This window comes from Hermetia illucens, chromosome 3, assembly GCF_905115235.1.
Source record: "Hermetia illucens chromosome 3, iHerIll2.2.curated.20191125, whole genome shotgun sequence".
NCBI classification, from domain to species: Eukaryota; Metazoa; Arthropoda; class Insecta; order Diptera; family Stratiomyidae; genus Hermetia; species Hermetia illucens.
The window spans coordinates 10,518,698-10,536,600 of NC_051851.1; the positions used below are offsets into that span (position 1 = coordinate 10,518,698).

At 42.1% G+C, this 17,903-nt stretch overlaps 1 protein-coding gene across 6 annotated transcripts in view; it reads left to right on the forward strand.

The window, feature by feature from the left end:
- The window catches only part of LOC119652455 (heterogeneous nuclear ribonucleoprotein R), a 217,325-nt gene that overhangs the window by 113,774 nt on the left and 85,648 nt on the right, over positions 1-17,903 (forward strand). For 2 of the 6 annotated variants that reach the window (XM_038056605.1, XM_038056607.1), the window contains exon 1: positions 8,034-8,185. The exons of 2 other annotated variants lie outside the window; for them this stretch is intronic. The gene's annotated coding sequence lies outside the window, so the exon portion shown is untranslated. 2 more of the 6 variants (XM_038056612.1, XM_038056611.1) reach the window with 2 other exon arrangements.

The following is a 17,903-nucleotide window of genomic DNA, read 5'->3' on the forward strand; positions in this document are numbered from 1 at the left end:
ATCATGGATAACAATCCACGTTTCGTCTTGGGGCTTATATTACCCTTTGACCGCCAGTATGCATCAGAAATACCCTAAGTAGGGATCTTCAAAAAAAATTATAAACTTATGGAAGACTATTATGTCAAACGGTCCGATATAATCCAAGGGATAGTCAGCTGAGGACAGGATCCGATCCACATGGCAAACGTATAAAATCGTTCTAGCCAAAGAGATAACCCACCAACTATATAGGTGAAGTAAAATGATGCTTGGAGGAACTAACTGCCGTTCCCATAATTTTCCCTGGTAACGAACATGCAAGGAGACAGGAATTGCCAAATAGTGCCAAGATTCACAACTTTACTATTCTAGCTCTCTCTGTACCAAGTCCTTCCCGTGGATACGATTGTCGTCGATAACGCCTAAGGGCCAAGCAGGCTATGACACGTGCCCTTAACTATATTTTAGAAATTTACCCTTTGATTTTAACCCTAGAAGCGCAACATTTGGTGCTGGAATAAGGGATAATAAAAATCTCACTACTATTAACAAAGTTATAGAATGTCCAAGTTTTGCATTTCATGTAAATTTATTGCACTCTAAGACGTGTATGACGTCATCATCATATAAAATGAAGTAAAAATGCGTAATGTGTTAGATCAATTTGGATGGGGAACGTTTGTTTATTTTAGGATTGGCACAATATTTATGACTTTAATATGTATATCCATATGGATATATGGGTTTTAGCAATTAACGAAAGGTTATTTTGAATATTTAGCTATGTACGAGTAGAGAGTTCCTCATATAAGATGAACACGAAACCTTTACATCCGAAGTGCCCAGCTCCTGATTTGTTTGCACTAAATCGGGGCGAACAGTAGATTGAGATCTCCTTGCCTTTGTTAAATAGTTTTACCCCAATGGTTAGTCTCATCAGGCTTACTTTAGCCTTCTATTTTCTATTCGTCGTAGTGTACGATGTCTCTTTATTAACAGAGTTTTTAGTATCGCTCTAGGAGGAGAGGGACTTTGAGGCTTAGATGTCATATAGGGGCATCATCGTTTTCAATAAGGTTTCGTTAACCACAAAACGAAACAAGTCGGGAAACCGGAAGCTGAACGCTTCAGGTACGAAAGGTTTTGTGTATTTCTTAGTACGTAGCACGTAATATAAGCATATGTCCACTTTCGGGTGATATTGACATTGATAGCCTTCAATTTTCAAAGAAGCAACAATTTCGATGTATTATAAATTTGTTAGTAATAGTGCGATTTCCATCAAACTTGGTGTGATCATGCTCTACATTATAGCCTATATCACTGCAGAATTTCGTGCCGCTAGGATGAATTTAAGAGGGGTTTCCAGCCAATTACAAAAAAAATATAGTAATATACTATTATTAACTTTCTTTGAACAGATATCGGTATGAAAGGTATTTCGGAGCCAAGGCACCATATAGTGGCAGCCTCCTGATTTTTTTCAGATTTTTCAGTTTGGTAGTTTCTGAGAATGATCACTTTCAACCCCCCGCACTCCCTACATTTCCAAGAAATGTCAAAACTAAGACCGGCTTCGAAAAGTACTAATCGAGACCTTTAATTTGATACCCCACATGACTATATTTGATGAAAAAAATTTTACACCCCCCTTTTGCCTTCACACAGGATGAACATAGGTGTAATTGTTTTTACCGAATATAGCCATACGGGGTATCAAACGAAAGGTCTCGATTTATACTTTTCGAAGGCGGTCTTAGATTTGATATTGCTTGAAAAGGGGGGGGGGGGAGGGTGCATTGGCTCGAAAAAGGTCAGTTACTCCAAGGAGTCGTTCTCAGAAGTTACCAGGTGGTATCTAGGCCTCGAAATACCCTCCATACCGATACTTGTTGAAATAAAGTTAATAACAGTATATTACGATATTTATAACTATATTTTTTTTAAATTTCCTGGTACGACCCCTTATGTTTGTCCTAGAATTATCATTTTTAATGTAAACTATATTATAGAGCATGATCCTATCAAGTTTGGTATAAATTGAACTATTACTATCAGAATTATAATATGTTCAAGTTGTTACTTTTGTGCAAATTTCTTGCATTCTAATACTTTGGATGTCAATGTCATGCTGAAGTGAATGGTCTGACAAACTAAATGGGAAGAAACTTTAGATATTTGATTTGAATTAGGAGGTAGTTAGCCGAAATTTTAAGTGAAAGATTTACTTCTGAAGATATTTTCCGTAGCTAAAAGCCATACAATCCCTAACCCTACCCAACGCCAAACTCCAAAGAAAGAAGATGGAAAGGAGAGAATTTTGAGAATTGTAGGGTCCTAAATCCGCATCAACGTGATGCCGGACCGGACCAAATGGGGAGCAACTTACTCCCTCTTTTTTTAGCTCTGGCGGATTTGCGCTGAATATAATTCGTATGTTGTGTTTTGCGAATTATATCAAGGAGAACTTAACATCTGCGAGCCGGTTCGGTTACGCTGCTCCCAGGGCAGAAGTGAGGCGGCTTCTGACGATTTGCCTCTGCCCTGGTGGTTGTGGATGAAATCCGGCTCAATAGGTTACGGTGGGCGAGTCACTTAATCCGAATGGATGAGGATGATCCCACTCGGAAAGTCTATAAGGGGGTCTTTTAGGGATATCGAACTGGTGGACCTCGGCGCAAAACCGGGAGTCTGGAGTTCCTTATTAAGACAGGCCTAGACGGGATACCGGTTGTTGCCTCGTTGATGATGATTGATGATGGAGACCCATGTAAGAAAGGGCGACATGACCTACATATGGCAAAAATCAATAGGGTCTACGTCTACATTGTTTCCCCGGGCTTCTTGAGTATGACAATGACATCTCTTCTGTTTTCTACTGCCCGTTTTCCTATTTTAAGGCCTAACCTTTCAACTTCTTCTCAGAGCCACTTCGCAATATGTTGGGTCGGTAAATTCGTTGCTGCTATTATCTCTCCGACTCCTTCCCTTATTTATGTATTTTGGGGAGGCATTTGATTCTAGCAGAGATGGGTTAGGCATTCTTAGTTCGGCTGTTTTCTTAATGGGCTTACATTCAGCCAGAGCATTTTCCACTCTTTTAACGGAGTCTAGCAGAGGGCATCCTGTTTCACATTCGGGAATAAATTTTATAAAACAACTTCCGGGGCACCAATGGGCTCTCTCACCGCTGCTATGCGAGGTGTTTATGGAGAACCTGGAGAATGAACTCGTGGAGGCTTGTGCACTTCCGAGGTTCTGAATCAGATATGTGGACAATATATTGTCAATCACCAAAAAGGATGAAGCAGGAACAACCCTCGAAAAACTCAACCGGGCGCACAGGAACAACACTGAGATTGCCAAGCTCTAGCTAGAGCCAGGCTATGGACACTAGATAAACCATTGTTTGAGGAACTCAAGCAGATCTTTAGCTGCAGAGTGGGAGACCTGCTTTCTTTCTTAAGTGCTACAGACTAGTTTTGAAGATCTGAGGCGGTTGGACTCTGCCCCCTTGCTCTCACCACAGCAGTCATGGTTTATGTTGTTTGTGGCATCAAAACAACGCATCACAGCGCTAATTGGGCTCCTTGGAGCGACCCCCTGATACCTACCTAACCTGATTGATGGGGCTTGATTGAATTAAAATTTTAACTGTAATTATATTCTGCATGTAACTAGATAGGATTTGTGCGATAGATTACTTAGTTTCTTTTTAAGGTTTTGTGTAAAACAAAACCTTATTAAAATCGATTCAATGTCTGTCTGTCACACGCATTTTTCTCCAAAACGGCTAAACCGATCCGAACGAAATTTGGTGGACAGATGGGAACTATGAAATCCCACGCATACAGTGAGTGGGATAAATTTAAGTGGAGTTTAAAGGGGGGCTCCCCACACATGCAAAGGGGGGATTCAAAAATTTTTTTCACCGGATATAGTTGTGTAGGGTATCAAATGTAAGGTCTCGATTTGTACTTTCCGAAACTGATATTAGTTTTGGCATTAATTGCAAAGTACGTGAGTAATGAGTCAAAATGTACGCACTTGAAGTGAGACAGGACTCATTTTCGGAAACTACCCAACCTAAAAATCCGTGGAATATTAAAGTCACATTTATGAAGAATCTATTTATCTGCAGCCCATTTTAAGGTTTTGTGTAAAACACTTATTTGAAATCTAATCTTCGAGAGATGTCCCATTCCGATATCTGCTCAAAAAATTTACTAATAGTATATTATCAACTTTTAGAAATTGACTAAAAAACTCTCCTTAAGCTCATCCTATTTGGACCAAATTTTACACCGACATAGAGGACAGCCTCGTGCATACACATGCCAAGTTCCATGAAAATCCAACTATTAGTGTCAAAGTTATAGAAGTTGAAACTTATCAATTTCGTGCTAATTGACAGCATCCTAAGCCATACAAATAAGATGCTGACGTCATAATTAACGAGAATGATTGAAATTTGAGTGAAATATTAAAATTCCATTCAAGAAGAATCTAATTCTCCCTAGCCCTTTTTTATATTTGATGTTGGTTAAATTGTTGGCATTTGCTTATAATATTAAACTCAGAGTGTGAAGCGTATGAGGTTGACTATTTCAATACGGGACTTTCCATCAAATGATTTATTTAAATTACTTTCTAAAAAATAGATGCCAACAGAATTTTTAACTATGTGACACGGAATTGTCAGGCTCACCACTCCTCACATCTTCTTTTTCTTCAGCCTTCAGTTCACAAGCGGGGTCGGCTCGTGGTAATCGGTTTCGTCATTTTATTTTATCAAATGCCTAATCAGGATGTAATCGCGAGACCTTCAAATCCTCATCCAGTGTATCATGCGACCATTGTTGTGGCCGGCTTTTTGGTTGCTTACCATTGACTTCGATGTTCTGACCAATACTGGTTGTTCAATTCTCGTTAGCGTAAATTACGTGACCACACCATCGAAAACGCCTCTCTCGCAGTTTTTCCACGATCGGTGCAAACTCATATCGATCGCGGATATTCTCATTTTAGACGTGATCACCAGTGCAATGCAACATATTTGTCCCCATTACCGCAAGACTCCGTTCATTGTCCTTTATAGTCGGCCAACACTCAGAACTATAGAGAGTGGCAGACGGACGACATTGCAGTAAATTTTAGATTTGGGACGTGCGCTGATACGTCGATCACAAAGAACACCAGTTGGGGAATGCCACTTCATCCAGGTTGCATTAATGCGTGAAACAATTTCATTACGCAGTTTTCCATTGGCTGATAGCAATGACTCGCGATAATTAAAAAGGTTAGTTCTGGCAATGGCAGTAACCTGCTCTTCGAGATACTTAAATCGCTGAGTTCTGGCAATGGCAGTAACCTGCCCAGAACTGAACGATTTCAATATCTCGGGTCAATGCTATAAGCCAATGGAGAACTACGTTATGCTCCTCACATAGGGAAACACAAAACCTTTTATACCTGAAGCGTCAAGCTTCCGGTTTCCCGACTTGTTCTAAATTGTAACGGCTGGCTCCAAACTTCTTCCATAAGTCCCCTGCTTGATCCAGATCGATGTTGCTTTTCCGACGTGAGTTAGTGAGATTTTTATAAAATTCTCTTTGGTTTTGGAAGAACCGTGTTGTCTGGCTTTTGCTGATATCTGTGATTTAATTATAACGTAACGTAAGTTTCTGCTTCATCACCTCTGGGATTATTATGATTGGCATATAATTGTAGAAATGGTAGTTTCCAATGATATTCGCAACAAATCTATGCAGTTTAAGTTATGAATTTCCAAGATGCGCTTGAGTAACATGACCAAGCTCTCCTTTCTCAACTTTTCAACTCTTTTATTGAGTCGCTTAGGAACATCTTATTATGGCCATGATTCATAATTAGCTCATTTGTTAGACAAGTATCTCTAAAATGAAAAAATGAAAATTAATAGGGAACATTAATGTGTAACTATCAAAATTAGATTGAATCTAAATTAATACCCCGCAGTGTGACTAGTTTTGTTTTGTGGGTTTATCTCTTGCTTAGCCTTAATTGCAAGATAGGCATGGTCTTATCAATAATAATAAAAGAAAATAAACGCGAAAGCGCTATGTGGATATCCGTACTCCTAACGGGAGAGGGCATGTGTACCTTTGAGCCTGAAAGTAGAAGATATTCAATTAGTTTTCTTTAGTCAGTATTTAGATACTCCCTTTTTTAAGTTGTTACTTCGCCTTTTAGTGGGTTGTGGAAAATTTTAATGCTTTCCAACCCTAGTCGTGAATTTCCGTCTATAATTTAGGTTGTATAGGTGAACATTGAATTCCATTGGGGTTTGTATCGCTCTCCCCCATAAAAGCCTGGAGTTTAAGGAGACGGTGCTTTGACCACAACGTGACACTTTAATTTCCGATAAGCCAGTTTGTCCGGGTACTGCATTTTTTGCACGGAGACATCACTGCCCGTCCCTGCCGACCTCATGCCTGCTCTGTCTCGGCATTGTAGACTTGTATGTGCTCATATGTGCGTCCAGATTGCCGTGTGGAGTAGGTTATCGCAATCACCTTAGCGTGATGCATAGGTAGGTAGCCGCACTCGACGACAGCGGTATCTATCAGCCGGTGTTGTGCCATTGGCTGGGGTACGGGCGACTCATGCAAAATGTTCAATCTGCAAATTTTATTTTTAAACTTTCTGATGATGAGGCTCGTGCGATTTTCCTGTCTATTCGTGCTTTAAATATTTTCATTTTGGTTCACCTGAACTCTCGGGCAACGAGCTATGCGCAGATGAGGGAAATGCAAGGCATCACCACCGGTTTTACAGGAAGTTGGGCAAAACTGCACTCGGCTGCAGAGCTTTCCCCAGCAAGGTGTTCGCTGCAGTTGTGAAGTGTCGGTGTCCATATAAATAGGACTTCCTTGGCACGCTAACTTTTTTGTTGCTGCTGGTCATGTATGGGTGCATCGTACAGCGCAGAATGCGCGCGGAACAGCATGTAGGTCTCGTCACATTGGCGCATCTGCTCTTTCGCATTCTCGTCTCCTGGCAGTGTTCCTTGTCTAGTTTGAAGACGATAAAAAAGCCTTTATTGCATCCCTTCTGGCGTCGCCGTCCACCGCATAAACTGTTTTTACCAAAGCCATGATGTGTGCGCTCATGTTGCGTATTCATTCGCGAATTTTTTTTGTTCGGTGCTTCTGCTGCCCCTCGCGACATACCGGTCTAGCAAGTCGGGAAATTTGCACGTTGGCGTCGATGTGTGGTGATGGCTCGCTATGGGGCATGGAGTATAAATGTGCAAAAAAAAGCTCTTCTTACCTTAGGTTATGATGAAAGTTCGCAAAAAAAGCTCCTCCGATTAAATGCTGCTATGTTGCTGGTATTTTCGAATGGATTTCCACATTCGGCCGGTTTCTCTGGAGAAGAACGGATGAGTGTGTGCGAAAACTGAAGCAGGTTTTTGAGAGGGTCGGCCATTGCATGGGTGCTGAAATGGAAGGGAAGGACGAAGGGCAAGGAGGGGGGGGTTGCAACGTGTTTGTGTGTGGAAGCCTGCAGTGGTGTTGGTACCGTTCGCACGAGGCATGCGAGCTTTGAAAATTGTACCCTCCCCTTGCACTCGCGGACTTCTGCGGAGGTAAGCGACGTCCATGGGTACTGCTAGCGTGTGGGTACTCTCCGTTGCGAATTCTCGTGAATGGAAAACTGCTCACTGAAAACTTGAGACCTTCTGGGGTGACTGTATGGGTTGGTCCCACGATACACGCGAACTGGCTGTACTTTCCGCTGCTATCACGTTGCTGCTTCCTTGCTTTGTTTTGGCCGAGGGGTTCCCGTGCGCAGTGGTAGTGGTTTGTGATATCGTCTTAGTTCGCTTCTTTCTCCTGGTTCCTCTGATTCTAGCTGAGAGCTGGTGGCACTTGGCTTGGTTCTCGGCACAGCGATTTTCCTTGTCTTCGGCGGAACCTCCGGCCTGGCGTCACCCCTCCGCGGAGGTTTATAGGGTTGATCGGTGCGGCACGGTCGCGGGCTATCACATTTTTCATGCTCACATCCAACCAACGACCCAAGTTTCAGTAGTTGCGAATTCGGTCCTTAGAAGCAGCTTTAGCTTTTTCTTGGGATTGCGAACCGGTGACGTAGCGGTCGCCGCCATATTACATCGGCACAGTTTTCGTTTCTGTTGCGGTTTTTTAAATTTTCTGGATAGGTAGTTTTCGTTTTGCTATATTACCGTAACGGCAGGAGTACGTTGCTTTTATTAATGTTGTCCATAGTCCAGTTGTTCGTTCGGGAGGTTTCGTATTTCGTGATTTCAACCTAAAAACCGATTCGGAAGCGACGGTATTTATCGGACGGACCCAACCGGTGCGACAGTGTTTCTCCGTTTGTAGTTCCAATATTTCTGTTCACTACTGTTGATCCTCTGCGGAAGCGAGGGCGGGCGAGTTCGCTGCCTTCCTTAGTGTTAATTTTAGCAGAAATTTCGAATAGCGTTACGAAAAAAACATCTAAAAATGTGAGAAATAATCCTATTGTTCGTCCTTGTTCAGAGAACGGGCAGACAACAGTAAAACGTCCTAGCAACCACCCGCCTTTCACTTTGTTTCGGAAAGGACACGTTTGTTGAAGCGACCAAGGAAGTGTCGAGTCTGTCAGAGAACATTCCTTAGTGCGAGTTATTTACTAACATTCTGAATATCAGCTCTTACTCATGGGAATTTCAGTGCATTTATCCGGTCTATCTCATAATGTGAAAACTCCAATCGTCGCACATGTCTGTCAAAACGGTGGCCTGGCAACTGCGGAAGCTTTCGTTGCGATTTTCCCTCCCCCCTGCGATGCAGTGCAAACCGGACTGATTGGTGGGAAATTCGCCGGCCGGCTGAAGGAATAAATTGGTCCGGAAAATCGATAGAATGGCGTTTTGATTTGCCCCCATGGTAACACAATATATTGACTATGCCCCAGGAATCGGAAAAATGCATCTGGGATTTTACACATGGCGGCGGAAAACTCATTCGGAATGCAATGATGGCGCGGGGGAAAGTTCGTGCGACCGAAATGCATTTTCAATGTGTTTCTCTTTTGCACCGTCTATCTCCGTCCCTTTCGTTTTCCCATCGCGCCCAGACCTTAGACCACATGCATGATTTAAGGACGCTATATCTGTAGATATGGCTGCATGGTATATAGTCGCATCTTGAGACTGTCCACCATTTTGTGGATGCAGCGCGAGAATGCAATTCACGCGCGCCCCTACTGGTTGGCTCGACCTGGAATAACGCATACTTATGGCTTGCATGGCGAACCGCGCTCAACATTCACTAATGGAGAGGTCAACTTGCGACTATGGCTGGATATTTCCAAGGCAATATGTGGTCATTGTACGTGTATTTCAAGCATAGCAGAACATTCTACTTGCAATGAGCGAAGCAATTATCCAAAAAGGATCGCTCTCAGTGCGCGTGCAATTCGATTTTACCCATTGGGGAAGCAGATGCATGAGAGCTTTTCTTGGTTGGAAAAGCTGAGGACAGGAAGCTATGGCAATGCGAATGGCAACCGGTGAATTGAACACGTGCTCTGTTGACAGTTTCGAGGATTAAAATACGTCGACTAGCATGTGCCAACATCATAACCTCAACCGGCAGGATATTGATTACGTCACATAACACATAGACGTGTGAATGCGATTGCTTTGTTATGCTCGGTACCATACGGATTCGAGGGTGCTTGAGAGTATGTCGTTTTCCTTTGACCAGAAAGCTTGGGACTGCGTTCTCCACAAGAGTGCCGGGGCAGCTAGCGTCACAGAACATTCTGTCTAGCTTGGAATATGAAGTGAAGCTGGAATCTGCAAGAAGGAAATGAACATTTCTAGAGAGACCGTGCTCCTGTTTGATCGAGGAAAGATAACAAATTCAATGCTCTAGTCCGAGACGTTACAGTTCAATAAACAAAATTCAGCATGTCCAGAAATTTCTATTCACTTAGAATATTTACTGTGACATCTCTTAAAAAATCGTTCGGCTTTGTTCTTATGTGGCATTGAACAGTGGAGGAAGAGTGCAAATTGCTCAGAAAATCGTGGAGAGAGTTGAAGTAAATCGCCAGAAACCGAAATTAGCCTTTTTGGGCTGAATTTGATACCCACTCTTTTGAGTGAAAAGAAAATGAAGGATCTCCCTTTGTTGACTATAGTTTTCTTGATTTAAAAACATACCGAAGTTCGAGAATCAGTTGTTCTTGTTAGTGCTCTCCCCATTGTTTTATTTCCTCCGCGTGGGGCTTTAAGGGAATTATATTTGTAGTTCACTTTATTATTAGTAGATAAAAATAACTAATCAGTAATATATACGACCATATCCTGTTGGAGAATTTTCCTTACGAAGTAAACCCCAACACTGTCTCCGTCGCTAGTAGTAATTTTTTATTCAGCAAATATCGATATTTCGGGAACAACTTGTTTCCTTCTTTAATGCCAGGTACTGGCTGATGTGAACAAAAGTTGGAACTTTATATACTATTGATACTAATGGATAATCTAATCCTTAATTCATTTTAATATTTTATGGAAACCTCGATAAGGGGGAGTTGCATTTACCTAAATTGGAATTCAATCTAGCATTTACAGGTTACCTGCTAATCCACAGGCTTTTCTACGCATCTAGCAAAGTGCATTTTAGTACCTGCTTGAAGGACCTTCATATTGTTGTTAATATCTATATGGTGTCCTTCCTCTACAATATGTTTGGTCACCATGGTTTTGATAGGGTTTCTTTTATTTCTTCACGCTGTTTCTGCCTTCCTTAGATGTTCTGTGAATCTTGTGGTCACCATTCTTTTAGTTTTATCGATGTAAACTTTTGAACGTTCAGAGCAAGGTATCTTGTATATTCCGCTCAATTCCGATATTTGGTTTGTATTTTTCTCAATATATGGTGGCAACGTCAGCACCGAAAACGAATCAACCAACAACATCAAACCGCACTGGTCAAACACGAAGAAGAATAAGGATAGGGGAATACAACTTTGAGACCGTTGACAATTTCTCCTACCTAGGGTCGAAAATCACAACCGATAACAACTACGCAGTATACCAATGTTGACCTTGAATCCACTGCTTGGCGTCCCAACTTCTCCCTTCTTGGTTGTAATCACCTGGCTCTCAGTATTTTAGAGATGTGCCTCCGCCTGGTTAACCATTCCGTGTGCGGTACGGGGTACCGCTTATTTGGTTGTAGTTTTTTTTTTATTTTAATACGGGTTCTCCTTTGATTCCCACGAATATGGGGGTTAGGAGGTGCTCCATGTCATAGCCCCCCCGTAGCACGATAAGGTCAAACTTCCTCTGAAGCGACCAGGTATCAATGAGGTTCCGTCCGAATACAGTCAGTTACCCCGACTGGAAACTATTCAATGGGCACGGTTCGCATGACACCCTAAATTGGGGGAGGTGTTTTTTGACTTTTGTTAATAGTAGAATCACCTGCTACACGATGTGGCTATCGACACTCGCTAATGGTCTTGGTAGACGAGAGCCTGAAGGAGAGACAGCTGACACAAGAGAGATACGATGGCCTCAGGGAGCTATATTCCGCATCAGTCTATCCTGCAGTGCACTCGAGTGTGTTTACTCGAAGTGTGAAGTGAGACTTTAGAGGAATTTGAAGTCAAAGGCGAAGTAAGCCAGGGTTGCATTCTATCACCAATCCTACGTTATTAATCCTTCATATTTTTTTTTTCACTGGAGGACGGGGTGGGACCAACAAAACCAAGGTTCTCATATTAATGGGGAGGACATTGTTTAAAATCTGAAAAGGCAGATGTTCTGAAACCAATATCTAGTTAAAGTTGTTCTGTCCCAAACATCTGAATCTGCTATATTATTGGGTTACTCTGGTCCGATACAATTTTAAACGATTAATTACATCGGCGTATGGGCCAGGTACTTGTAGACGTCTTCGTTAGGAAGCGAAAGTGGCAGTAGTTAGGTCACCTAGAGGCAACTGAAGCACAACTCCGATACCTGATTACGATAGCACGTAGATATGGTTGTCGCCCATATTCCAATTTAGGAGATAATGGCAACCTTATGTACTTGCAGAAACGCTGCTGTTTTTTCAGTCGCCAATGTTGAAAATATACTGATGGTCCCTGTAGGTGTACTCTTCGTAGACCAGTCAGATAGTCCTCCCAACAAAGCTATTCCACTCCATGCCCACCTGTTGCATTGTTGAAATCAGGACCGGGGATTTTCCAACACCAAACGTTAAGTCAATTCCATAAAAAATCGGCCCCTAGGAGTGGGTGCTTCCTTGAAATGTATGTTTCATCTTACGTCTTCCTATATACGGGATATTTGTCGCTAGCTACAATCCTGTCTTCAAGTCCACCCAACTACTGGCCTATGCTGACGATATCGACATCATGGGAAGAAGCACCCGGGACGTACAAATTGCCTTCATCCAAATCGAGCAGGCGGCGCGAGATCTTGGGCTGCACATCAATGAAGGCAAGACAAAATATATGGTGGCAACGTCAGTACCGAAGGCGAATCAACCAACAACATCAAACCGCACTGGTCAAACACGAAGAAGAATAAGGATAGGAGAATACAACTTTGAGACGGTTGACAATTTCTCCTATCTAGGGTCGAAAATCACAACCGATAACAACTACGATGATGAAATCCACGCTCGGTTGTTGTCAGCCAACAGAGCCTATTTCAGCTTACAAAGACTGTTCCGCTCGAAACGTCTCACCATAGGGTCAAAGCTCTTACTGTACAAGACTATGATCTTGCCAGTCCTCATGTATTCCTCGGAAACTTGGGTTCTTAGCAAGAAAAATTGCGAACTCTTGGCCGCGTTCGAGAGAAGAATCCTCCGAAGAATTTTTGGTCCCCTACATGAGGATGGACGATTCCGTAGCCTACACAATGACGAAATCTATAAGCGATACCATGACCTCAATAGGTTACGGTGGGCGGGTCACTTAATCTGTATGGATGAGGATGATCCCACCCGGAAAGTTTATAAGGGCAATATCTATGGTAGAAAAAGAAGACGTGAGAGATACTGCCGATGGCGTAGGCCAGGACGCCAGACAGCTTTTAGAGATATCGAATTGGTGGACCTCGACGCAAAACCGGGATGTCTGGAGTTCCTTATTAAGGCAGGCCTAGACCGGATATCGGTTGTTGCGCCGTTGATGATGATGATGATCTTTCTCATACGCCAGGTTTGTTTTGAGTTGGGATGATCTGTGGACTCACAAGAATATCAATTTTTTTGAAAATTCATTTTAGGTTTTGTACCCCAGGGGTGTAACTTATGCTGATGCCTTTTTTCGGTCTTTGCTGCAGGTATAACTTAAGTTCTCTCTTCCGATTTTTCGAGCTTTCTTTCTTATCATTAATTCTATCATCTGGCCGTCATAGCCGTTCTTATTAGCCATATCCATGATGTCCTTTTTATCCTTACAAAAGTTTTCTAGTGTGAGAGGGATAGTCAAGAGTCGCTGGATAATTGTATCAAATGCTGTGTTTTTTTGTTGGTAATTATGGAACGAGGTGCTAAGGCTAATTCGTTGAGTATTTATCGGTTTTCGATAGATTTCGAAAGAGAGGAACCTTCCATAATAACTAGATCTAAAAATGACAGTTTGCACAGTCTTCCATCTCTTCAGTAAATGTTGTTTCCTGGTGTATTGCGTCGATAGTACTTATTTTGGCTTTTGGCACAATTGTCAAGATGCCATCAACATATCTTAGCCACGTTTTTGGTAGGGTTCTTTCAGCTCTATTGCCGACATGAATATCTCTCTCATTAGTGGGGAGAAAGCGTTTCTCATAGCTACTCCCGAGGTGGTCTTCAAGAATCTTCCTCTGAATATAAAATAGTTTTTATTCATACACAGGGACGCCAATTTTCTGTATTGCCTAGCTTTCTTTTTGCAGTCCATAGAATTATCAAACTGTGGAAGCCATTCTTCGAATTTTGACACGGCTTCTTTTACGGGGTTTTTCGGAAGCAGCGTCTTCACGTCCTAGGATATTAGGCAATCGTCTTCTGATAATAGAGGTACATTCTGCAGTCTATTGATAACTTAAGAATTTTTAACAGCATGTTTTCCGTTGATGGGTCCTAGTTTTTTCCATTCACCGACCAGCCACTTTGCCAGGTTATACGGGTGAATTGGAGTCTGCTGTAATTTCCCGCATCACATTGCATTGTTCATCATCGTATCAGTTTAGTTTTGGTTAAGTGGAAAGGGAGAATCGGTTAATTTGCCATGGTCATCCTTGTCATGGACATCGTTTCGACGGGCATCCAATGCCCTACACGTTGCTTTACGTGGATGTTTTCTAATTGTTTAAGTTGAAGTGTGATATGTTCGCACCACTCTACCATCCATTCCGAATGCGACGAAGCAGGTTGATCGCTACATATAAAATTACGAAAGAAACACCAGCTACCAAAATTGTTTAGAGCCGGCATACGAAGTGCGGTCATGCGTTAGTTCTGCGTTGTTCGTAATATGGACTTTCTCCACGTTCTAGCCGTCGCAATAATGTCGACGAAGCCCATGGCAAAACAATTCAGGATGTTTAGCCGCGTTCTGTGTGTATCGATTTCCAATAATGGGTTTGCTCCTTCGTTTTTTCACAACTACCTTCTTCCAGGCCAACTTCTAATTAGTTGTGGTTCTCGTCGCTTTCGTATAGCTCTTCTTCTCAAGCGTTTTCAACGATATAGAGGTCCGGAAATTAAGCTGATCATTCCCAACATCGAAATGTTTTCACTAGAAACTTTTTTTACGATCCGTGCTGTATGAACTGCTGCGTAATCCTGTTGAAACCATGTCAATATATGCCTCGCATTCGACCGGAAAGAAATTTTGTTTCTGTTTTCCAATAGTACCCAATGCGTATCAACATTTCGGTGGTTTGCACGGGGCACTGGATAGGATATGATACCATACCGCCAGATTCATACCGTACAATTCGCATTACCGAAGCTGTGGGGAAGAGGAGGAAACCCTCAGGCAACTTCGTTTGTGATTGCCCAGCTCTAACTAGAGGCAAAAACAGATCTTTTCCCTTAATTTTCGATGTTCCCAGCGGATTATTTACCCCTTCAACTAACCCTTGTAGCACGTGGCATCGATCGTCCTGGTACGACCATTTCGATTGAAAATCTTCGAGCAAATTCTCCCAGTATTCTTTTTATATTTTGCCATAAAAAGGAGCCACTCCCAGAAATGCAACATACCGCTATCATTCATTTCTGTTTGCCTATGCACCACCTCAATAATGCTGCTGACATACAATTCCTTGCATCCAAGACTTCATTTACAATTAGGTGCTTACAATTTTCGGCATGGATGGTGTCTTCGCAGGTAACATTTTCTCACAACAGCTTCTCCAGAAATGTTTTGCTGGAGTCCTCTAACGTCAAATGACTTTCAACCAAAAATTTCCAGTCGTCGTTAAGACTCTACATCCCATTTCTGGTCTTGACCTTCAGGATGTCCATCGTATCCTCCAGTTTAGAAAACCTAGCAGTGATGCGTTGTCTTCGTCAATAGAAGTCCAACGCTTTCGAGGTTTTCCAACTAGCCTTTCTCGTTGTTCTTCCTTTGGTACCCTTTTAGATATCCGAATGTGGTCCATATGTTGAAAGTCACTAGCCCATTGCAGCTTCCGTAGTTTGATTATTTTGGAACAATTGATACAACTCATGGTTGTGTCTGGTTCGCCATTTGTTGCCCTCTCCTCTCCACTAGGAGGACTATTATTCTCCTTGGGGTCCTCGTCTCGAAGGTATTGACCAGTTTTTCGGAAGTTTATGTTAGGGTCTATGTTTTCTGGTTGGAGGGGTGTTCTCAACAAACGGTAAACTAGGCCATGAAATTTATGCATCGGAACAAGAAGGTGCTGCAAGTGGGTTTTCAACGAACATCTTAAATCCGAAATCTAACAGAATATTGTTCGCTCTATCGCCTATGGTATCGAGTACCAGACAACGACCAAAGACAAAGAACACTGTTTAGTCGGTTTGGAAAACAAAATGTTGGATCCGTAACTATAATCAAGCGACTATAATCAAGCCTGGCATATGAGATGTCAGGAATTGCAATATGCACCTTCGCTGGTATGGTCATGTCATCCACATAGATGATAACCCGCTAGCTAAGATTGGTCTGGACATTCAAGTCGATGGCCAGCCGGAACAACGATAGATGATACACTGGTAATTTGATGACTTCCCAATTCCATACGAATCAACGTTACGACCAAAAGGAGTGGCGAATTGGATCCAGACAACTCCGAACGGTATAAGGGGAGCATAACACTTCAATCCATGGATAAATATATGTTACTCAGCGATCTAGAGAAAGACTCTCTTCAAGATTAGTATTGCTTATTGGGAAAAGCTCCGTTCTGTGTAGACCGTGAAATGGCCACCTTTACGGCATTTATTTTCTGCAATTGTTGAAAGCTAGGAGCAGAATCTTCTGTTTCAAGCAAGTTTGACCTATTTATATGATCTAACTTGTATAACTAGATGATATAGTGGCCGAGTTGGTTGAGCGTAAGCCCTTCAGTTCTGTTGTCTCGTGATTGAATTTCGGTTCATCATGGGTGTTTGTGTTAGGCTTTGTCGTTGTCCCTCTGCTTGAACCTAAACCACAGTCTCATTAAAAAGTGAAGTAGAGAAAATCTGAAATTTTTTCCTGGTTCGATAAAAAGGATTTCCACCGGGCCTCAACGGCACTGGATTAATTTTGTAGTTTTAAGAGGCACGCATAATTTTCACCTCAGGTCAAGTGAACTATTTCTGCGGCTCTAGAGGCAGGGTCGTCAAATTTTTATTATAAGTGAACTAGAAGGTAGTGACTTGGGGGCAGATTAAGTGAATATGATAGATAGGTCCTGAATGAATTCGAAATATAACTCCTGAATTTTGGTTACATCGTAAGTACAAAAGCGCATTGTCATCACACTACTAGGAGTGTCGCAGTTTTTCAATATGGTCAATTTTATCGGAAGTGATGCGTTGTATTCCTCCTCCATTTTCGTCTTTTTTAAGATCCGACTCATTTCAGATGTCATTGTTTTAACTGCTCCTTCATCCCCAAAGAGTGGTAGTGAATCCAGTTTAACTATCGCATGTTCTCCTCTACGCGTATTGAGGTTCTCACAGCTGAAAGTAGTTTTCTTTCATTGAAAATTTAGTTCCAATCAGCACTGGTACTGGAGGTAGTTTAACTGAAAACTATATTCCCGAAAGCGTTTTTCACAGTGTCAACTTTTTCTCAGAAGCATTTCTTACCTCTGAAATTCCGAAGGTTTTAATTTTGGGCTATCAGGTGAAGGCTGGTTTCGCGTACAATAAGTTGAAGCTCCCTCTATTAAATCCCGTCTCCATGGTGGCAGATGAAAGTTCGTAAGGGGTGCTAACAAATGTTCGTTTAGTTAGTTGCAAACGATGACAAATTAGGGCACTGTCACTAATTTAGGCCCATAGGTTCACGACTATTACTACATTACCGATCGTAGAACTAATTCATTGGAAGAAAAATTGCCGGCTTCGTCGATGAAAGAGAGAATCATTTTGTGTATTACTCTCTCCAGGGTATCTCTCATGTTTTAATGTGGAGGATCGTGGGAGATAATTTCCCCAGGTCTTTTTTAAGGTTTTGTGTAAACACAAAAAACCTTATTAAAATCGGTTTACTGCCTGTCAGTCTTTTTTTTTTTTTTTTGAGGAGGTGGAAATCTTCAAAAGACGCTGGTCTGGACACACCAGCGTCTGGGATTTTTACCCACTAAAACCACCCCCGACTCCCTCCCTGCCCCGCGGAACCACCATAAGGTATTACATCACGGGACGGAGTCAGCTCATTCTAGCTTAATC